This window comes from Colobus angolensis, unplaced genomic scaffold, assembly GCF_000951035.1.
Source record: "Colobus angolensis palliatus isolate OR3802 unplaced genomic scaffold, Cang.pa_1.0 Scaffold11, whole genome shotgun sequence".
Taxonomy (NCBI): Eukaryota; Metazoa; Chordata; class Mammalia; order Primates; family Cercopithecidae; genus Colobus; species Colobus angolensis.
The window spans coordinates 6,038,628-6,045,763 of record NW_012112030.1 but is presented as its reverse complement, the minus strand read 5'-3'; the positions used below and the strand labels follow the sequence as shown (position 1 = coordinate 6,045,763).

General features: G+C 41.8%; 1 protein-coding gene across 2 annotated transcripts in view; it reads left to right on the top strand.

The window, feature by feature from the left end:
- RIMKLB (ribosomal modification protein rimK-like family member B) overlaps positions 1–7,136 on the top strand; it is a 94,006-nt gene that overhangs the window by 18,422 nt on the left and 68,448 nt on the right. The gene's annotated exons all lie outside the window — the stretch shown is intronic.

The window sequence follows — 7,136 nt, the reverse complement described above, 5'->3', positions numbered from 1 at the left end:
TGCCGGGAGGCGCCGGCCCGTGGCGTGTGCGTGAGACCGGGCGAGCCGTGTCTTGGGGGCGGCGACCTCGGGCGTGTAAGGAGTATGGTTTCCCCGCCGGCGAGGGGGTGTGGTAACCCCGGGAACGCCGGCTGGAGTCGGACCCGCGGGCTGCTGATGTGTCCTTGGGATTGCGGCGACGACCCCCCACACACACCCGCCCCTCATTCCCACAAATTCTATGGAGCGACCGCGGGAGGAGGAGCATGTGTTGCGGTCCCGCAGCTCCTGTTTTCGATTCCACGTTTTCCTCCTTAAGTGTAAATTTTAGAGAGTGTGACAGTCATTCCACGTTTTCCTTTGACAGCCCTCTGAATGAGAAGGGGATGACCAAATAACTGCTTATCTAGTTTTGATTCTTTACAAATTTGAGGATGATGTACATATTACACTCCTCACCCCTCAGCCCCCAGCAAAAAAAAAAAAAAAAAAAGGCCAAACCAGAGTGGAATAATTTCAGTCTTCCCTTATCTCTGATCACACATTTGTAATTCCACTATTTTATTCCATTTGTGTTTGCGAATAGCGATGGGGTGGTAATTCTGTAAGTGGGGTTATTACACTAACCGTGCTCAATGCAACTGCTATGTAAATTCTTTCAGTATGCTGTCATTTTCCCATTAGTTATATATATTGTTACCACATCTTTGTGGAGTTAGGCTCAACTCTAAATCGGTATAGAAAGTATATGGGCAGCCTACTATGAAGGTTTTTCTTTTTTTGTGGGCTTGATATATTCATTATAGTTATAAGTGTTCTTTAACCATTTAAATTTAAATGTTTTAAAATCTCATTTTTGTTACTTTCACAATATTGGGTAGCTTAAAGGTCATTTCTTCTATTTTAAAAAATGATTTCTTGAAACCAATTATCAGAATACTTTTAAGATAGTCATTTGGAATAAAACACTCTGAAATTCCAGTCATGGAGATTTAACACGTATTTCCTAAATTTTAGTATGTAAACCTCTAATTTTAAAAATAATCACAGTTACATTTCTTTTCCAATGGTTACTGTTTTATTTGGTTAGTGTGTCAAAGGGGAGGAGACCTATTGTCTTGAGATAATTCTATTTTATTCCTTTCTATCTTAGTTATTGCTGTTAATTTCCTTCTTTCATGTCATTGATTTAGTTGTTAGTTTGGCAACATGGCTGTTGATGTTTTTTATCTTTCTCTGTCTCCCTTTTTTCTCTCTTGTCTTCTCTTACCCCTACCAGGTGCTGGAGTCCGATTGTCAGGGAGGGGGGCAGTCTGTGATTCTGAGAACAGAGCCAAGAAGGGGAACAGCAAATTCAGTCACATACAATCCTCCACTCAGTCAAGAGCCGCTTTTCTCTTCCTGCCTTGCCCCCCGCAGGGGGTAAGGAACCGAGCATTTAACCTTCAGCCCATTGGCTACCAGCTGAAATTCTACTTATCTTAGTTTCTAGTGGATAGCTTTCTTATTTTGCCCATGTTTCCTTAGCGTCCCTATTTAATATATTTTTGTCAGTAGTAGCATCTAGGAGTAGCAGGGAGAGTAACAAGAAATTAGCGCCTTCTTTTTTCCCTTCTAATTCAGGCCCCTTTTCCTCTCCAGAGGGAAATTACCAGTAAACTCTTCTAAATCTTCCACCCCTTCTCAGTCATACTGTGAAGAAGCACACTAAAGTGGACATTATTTGACCAGTGAACACGAACCCAGCTTCAGGCATTGGTTTGTTGTGGCACATGGAGAAACATCTCTTTTAAAATATCTCCCAATTACCCTTTTCACAATTTGTGTCCACCCAGGATTTGCTGCTGGGGTAAGTCACTAGATGTATTTCTCAAAGCTCCCCTCTCTATGAACTGAAAGACTGACCAACCATGGACACTGGTAGGGGCTGGGGAAAGGGGACAGAGCAGAGCCAGTTGTTCCACGCTTTGGGAAGCAGGAGTAGCTTTTATCATCTTCCTCTGGGGAGCAGGCCTAGAGACATAAACTGAGTGAAAATGGGTGGAGGAAGAACTTCTATACCCACGAACCACATGTGAAGAGAGAACCAAACATAAAGTAAGGAGGGTGAGTTTTATTGTATGTTGCTTGCTGACAGCTGTTTTGGGGGCACTTTAGTGATATACATTCATAGAAGGACTTCGTTTTATTAGTTTACAAAGTATTCTGCAAGTGGGATTAAGTCACAAGCATATGAGAAAAGAACCTCTAGAAATTTTAATTATGTGGCGTGGTGCAGTGGCTCACACTTGTAATCCCAGCACTTTGGGAGGCTGAGGCAGTTGAATCACTTGAGGTCAGGAGTTCGAAACCAGCCTGGCCAACATGGTGAAACCCCCGTCTCTGTGAAAAATATAAAAATTAGGTGGGCATGGTGACGCATGCCTGTAGTCACAGCTACTTGGGAGGCTGAGGCACAAGAATCGCTTGAACCTGGGAGGTGGAGTTTGTGGTGAGGCAAAATTTTACCGCTGCACTCCAGCCTGGGCAATAGAGCAAGACTCTATCTCAAAAAAAAAAAAGAAAAAAACTGTAATATATTATTAGAATCTGAGGGAAGAGGAGAGAGTGATAGTGGAAAAAGTATTATTTTTAAATGTTAGCTGTGCTGATACGTGTGGTTGTTTCAAGAGAGGTTGAGTAGGGAGATTACGTACAGATGTTGGAAATTGTCTCTTAATTGTCTCTTGGAATCTTCTGCTTGTCATATTAGGGATTGTTAAGAAATAAGATAGTACCTCCAAAAGTATCTATACATAATACATTTTAGATTTATATGCCATACGTATCCGTGTGCATGTTAGATTTGCAGAAAAGCACTGGCTTCATGGTAACTAATGGCAGGGTTTTGTTTTTTTTTTTGTTTTTTTTTTGAGACGGAGTCTGGCTCGGTTGCCCAGGCAGGAGTGCAGTGGCCTGATCTCAGCTCACTGCAAGCTCCGCCTCCCGGGTTCACACCATTCTCCTGCGCAGCCTCCCGAGTAGCTGGGACTGCAGGCGCCTGCCACCTTGCCCAGCTAGTTTTTTGTACTTTTTAGTAGAGATGGGGTTTCACCGTGTTAGCCAGGATGATCTCGATCTCCTGACCTCATGATCCGCCTGTCTCGGCCTCCCAAAGTGCTGGGATTACAGGCTTGAGCCACCGCGCCTGGTCTGCCATGGTGTTATTTTTAATGTTTTCTTTTCCAGTGTGTTTTTTTCCCCTCTCAAAATTGGCTTGGAGGACAAAAGCCACAGAGCTAGCCAGCTCTACTCCTCTAGAGGCTGGTCTGCATGGAACCCATCTGTTTATATCTTTTTTTCTTCTTTCTGAAATTATGTTTTTGTTTTTTTCTTCTAACTTTGTTAACAAAGCTAATTATTTCTGGATCAGTTATATGATCAAAATGGGAAGTAAGCACACGCTTGATCTTTTTTTTTTTTAGAGAACCCTAAAACATTAATTAGGAATTTTGGATAGCTACATTTAGATTTTATGGGGGCCGGGTGCGGTGGCTCACACCTGTAATCTCAGCACTTTGGGAGGCCGAGGCAGGTGAATCACTTGAGGTCAGGGGTTTGAGACCAGCCTGGCCAAAATGGCAAAACCCCATCTCTACTAAAAATACAAAAATTAGCCAGGTGTGGTGGTGCGTGCCTGTAATCTCAGCTACTCGGGGGGCTGAGGCAGGAGAGTTGCATGAACCCTGGAGGCAGAGGTTGCAGTGAGCTTAGATTGCGCCACTGCACTCAAGTCTGGGTGAAAGAGCAAGACTCCACCTCAAAAAAAAAAAAACATCTTATGGGGACTCTCATTTGCCTGGTATTTAATATTAAAATAGCTATGATTTTTTGATACTCTTTTACAACTTGATAAAGCAGATTATTAAAATATGTTCTATTCCATAACTTCTCAGTGTTAACGTATCAGGTTATGCATTTCCCACTGGGGATAACGTCAGGGAATAAAATGGTTATGGGTTCTTTCTTCATGGAGTTTACAGACTAATTTTGGTAATCTCTGTATTTTTTATCTGTCTGTCAGTTATCCGAGCCATGTCTGAAGGAGTCTACTGGATTCTTAGGAAATGTGTACTAATTTGTGAATTGATGAGCTGGCAAAACAAAAATCTGCTTAAACATTACATGCCTGATTAATTTTAATACCTTTTATTTCAAAAGTGTATATCAAGTTGTGACAAAGAAGATTCAAACCTGTTCCTTTCTTAAATGTTTTTATTCTGTATTCAACTTCTTACATTTCCTTTTTTTCCTTTTGATACTAGCTTTTGGCTTCATGTTCCTATAAATTTAGAAGTGAGGTCTCTGAAATGGAATATAGAATTGCTGTATAAGATCAGACCATTTCTTACTGTGCTCTCCAATTTTGAGGAGTATTTGAATTTTTCCTACTTTATCAGAAAACTGTATTTGGAAAAGTCAGGCAGGTTTGCCCAAATAGCAACCTTGGAATTCTTCCCTGAGGCTTTGGAGTTCTCAGTTGTTAGTTTATTCCTTTGACATGTGATTTAGTTAGCCGTATCTGTAAAGCCTTGGGCTTGAGAGTAAATGAATAGCTTTCTAACTCCTTTTTCAAAGTAATATCTGGGAAGAAAATTTAGACAGAAGGCCAGACATTTATCATGTTAAATATGAAACTTTGGGACTTTGAACTGTACTGTGCATTAAACCTAGGAACTGTTTGCTGTACCATGTTCCAGAAATAACTTGATACAAGTTTCTTCTGTTAAGTGAAATCATTAGAAATGTTTGGAGGCTGGGCATGGTGGCTCATGCCTGTAACCCCAACACTTTGTGGGTGGATCACCTAAGGCCAGGAGTTCGAGACCAGCCTGGCCAACATGGTGAAAACCCATGTCTACTAAAAATACAAAAATTAGCCGGGCGTAGTGGCACATGCCTGTAATCCCAGCTACTTGGGAGGCTGAGGCAGGAGAATTGTTTGAACCCAGGAGGCGGAGGTTGCAGTGAGCCAAGATCGTGCCACTGTGCTCCAGCCTGGGCAACAGAGCGAGACTCCCTCTCAAAAAAAAAAAAAAAAAAAGAAATGTTTGGATTCCAGATAAACTTTTTTTTTTTTTTAAGGCAGGGTTTTGCTTTGTCACCCAGGCTGAAGTAGAGTAGTGTGTGATCATAGCTCACTGCAGCCTTGAACTTCTAGACTCAAGCGAACACCCTGCCTCAGCCTCCTTAGTGGCTGAGACCATAGGCCTGTGCCAACGTGCCCGGCTGATTTTTTTTTTTTTTCCCCCCACTTTTTGTAGAGATGAGACCCCACTATGTTGCCCAGGCTATTGTTGAACTCCTGTCCTCCTACCTCAGCTTCCTCAAGTGTTTATTTTTTGTAGAGATGAGGTCCCACTGTGTTGCCCAGGCTGATCTCAAACTCCTGGCCTCGAGCAATGCTTTTGCTTCAGACGCCCAGAGTACTAGGATCACAGGCGTGAGTCACTGTGCCTGGCCCCTACCACTTTCTAATTGTGACTTTAAACAAGTTATCTAACCTCCCTGCTAAAACAGCGTCCCTGCCAAATGAAGACCATAACACACTGCAGAGGGATGGTTGTGAGGATTAAATGATAAAAATAAACCATCTCATATTGTGTTTGGTACATATAATTACTCAGTATGTGAATTTATTTTCTTTATCCAAATTAGCTTTGATGGTTCTGATTTCTTTGTAGAAAAAGCATAGAGAAATAGAAAATCTTAATTCCAGTCTTGGGTCTATTATTGTGATATCTTGGGCTGGTCTTTCTTTAAATTGGGATAATAGAAACCTGTGTTCCTCACATTATTATATACAGATTAAGTGACAAAATATATGTAGAAAGTATTTTATAGGTTAGATGTGGTGGCTCACACCTGTAATCCCAACACTATGAGAGGCTGAGGCAGGTGGATCATTTGAGGTCGGGAGTTTGAGACCAGCCTGAGCAACATGATGAAACCCTGTCTCTACCAAAAAATACAAAAATTAGCTGAGTGTAGCGGTGTGTGCCTGTGGTCCCAGCTACTCAGGAGGCTGAGGTGGGAGAATCACTTGAACCCAGGAGGCGGAGGTTTCAGTGAGCCGAGATCACATCATTGCTCTCCAACCTGAGTGTCAGAGTAAGACCCTGTCTCAAAAAAAATAAAAATAAAAAAGATTTGGTAAGGAAAATGGCGTTTTATAAACTGACATCACCTAAACATGCGTATTTGTTGAACATGCTTTCAATCATGACTTAACCTGTAAAAGAGAAATTGTCTTTATAACAAATAAAACTGTTTAAACATAGACTTTAAGAATTCATCTTATAGCACTGGCAGACCCTAGTTTTTAAAAATAAACCTTAATTATATGCTATGATAATGACTTGGGTACAAATGTTAGCACATCTGTTAAATTTTCCCTGAGTCCTAAAAGTCATTCTTCCAGAGGATATGTTACTTAACGAATGCATTAACTCCTGAGCCATGGCCCATGCCTATAATCCCAGCTATTTGGGAGACTGAGGCAGGAGAATTTTGCTTGAGGCCAGGAGTTTGAGACCAGCCTGGGCAACAGTGAGAACCTGCCTCTAAAAGAGGAAAAAATTAACGGGACATGGTGGTACATACCTGTAGTCTCAGCTGCTTGGGAGGCTGAGGTGGGAGGATTATTTGAGCCCAAGATTGGAGGCTGCAATTGTGTCACTGCAGGCTTGGTGCAGAGCAAGACCTTATCTCTAAAACACACACACACACACACACACACACACACACACACACACACAAACACAAACCATTTGAACTCAGAGTTTACTAAATAGGTAAGTGTTTGGGGTATATATTCCAAGCAACAGGAAACATGAAAGAGTATAATATAATGTGTTTAGAAAATTGGAAGTGACAGAGGGCAGAAGATTTATTTGGAGGCTTTTATAGTAGTCCAAGTGTCTTAAGTTGAATATACTGGAGATAAGAGTAAAATGGGCCAGGCATAGTGGCTCATACCTGTAATCCTAGCACTTTGGGAGGCCAAGGCAGGAGGATCACTTGTGGTCAGGAGTTCGAGACCAGCCTTGCCAATATGGCAAAACCCAGTCTCTATTAAAAATACAAAAATTAGCTGGGTGTGGTGGCACACGCCTGTA